We start from the raw sequence: 1424 nt of genomic DNA on the forward strand, positions 1-1424 counted from the left end.
TTTATATCCACGCGAAGGTCAGACCATACTCTACAACTTTCATTTAGACTCCGTCGGCTAATTTTGACTTTTATTTTTATTATTTATTTTTAGAAGGCCGGGACAGAAAAACTTCGTTATAAATTCATAACTTCTTCGTCTGACGTCCGTTCTCGCCCAACTTTTCATCGTTTCGCTACTAACAACGAGATCTTCGATTCTCATTTAGATTGTTTCGGCTAAAAAACCGCTCGATCTCAAATCGAGTATTTGGGCTGCATACTGCTAAGTCAAAACTTAGAAAAATCATAACTTCCTCATACGAATTCAGATTTGGGCGTTCCTTTTATGCACGCTCTCGGTTTAACGAAATCTACGACTTTCGTTTAGATCGCTAAGGCTAAATATCGCTCTATCTTAAATTCATATTTTACATCACTCGACGTCGTGCCGGTTCTGTCGCGAAACTTCGACAGGTCATAACTTCTTCGTTATAACTCGGATTTTGGCATTCCTTTTATCTCCGGAATCCTTGTTTCAACCACTACAACTTTATGCAAAGATATCGGGCTTATCTCACACTTTAATTTTGACGCTTATTTTATTCTTAATTCATTAAATTATAATAATTAAGAAAATAAACACATAAATCACATAATTCACATAATTCACAAATAATACATTTTTATTATTTCAAATTGGGGTTACAAAGGTTAACCTAGACTATTACATTGCTAAAAATGGCAATCCTAGAAACACGGGCGTTACAATTTGGTATGTGGGTTAGATCTGATCCCACATCGGCTGGGAAGGAGAACTAAGCATTCCTTAAAAGGGGTGTCGATACCTTCCCTATCACAACGCGTTTTAAATCCGTGAGGGCAGCAGATCCCATAAGAACTCTGCAGTTAAGCGTGCTCGGGCGGGAGTAGTACCAGGATGGGTGACCCCCTGGGAAGTCCTCGTGTCGAGTGGCCCAAAGCGGACAATATTGTGATACGTGCCAGAGGGGGTGTTACAAATGGTATCAGAGCTAGGGCACGGGTCGATGTGTTCGACGGGGACGTCGAACCCTATAATGGGGGGTGAAAGTGGGTTAGATGTGATCCCACATCGGCTGGGAAGTAGAACTAAGCATTCCTTAAAAGGGGTGTCGATACCTTCCCTATCACAACGCGTTTTAAATCCGTGAGGGCAGCAGATCCCATAAGAACTCTGCAGTTAAGCGTGCTCGGGCGGGAGTAGTACCAGGATGGGTGACCCCCTGGGAAGTCCTTGTGCCGAGTGGCCCAAAGCGGACAATATTGTGATACGTTCCAGAGGGGGTGTTACAAAAGGGCGGCCCAAGTGGCTATTTGGTTTGAGGGTTGTATGAGTTTGGAGTTCGGTAAAACTCTCCAGCATGTGAACCGCGTCTTCTTGGGGACTTGATAGCAAAATTTAGG

At 43.0% G+C, this 1424-nt stretch overlaps 1 pseudogene; it reads left to right on the top strand.

Annotated features, from left to right (window-relative positions):
- Positions 1 to 837: 837 nt before the first annotated feature.
- On the top strand, positions 838 to 955 carry LOC111892660 (5S ribosomal RNA; annotated as a pseudogene).
- Positions 956 to 1424: the final 469 nt, after the last annotated feature.

Source organism: Lactuca sativa, chromosome 5 (assembly GCF_002870075.4).
Source record: "Lactuca sativa cultivar Salinas chromosome 5, Lsat_Salinas_v11, whole genome shotgun sequence".
Classification (NCBI taxonomy): domain Eukaryota; kingdom Viridiplantae; phylum Streptophyta; class Magnoliopsida; order Asterales; family Asteraceae; genus Lactuca; species Lactuca sativa.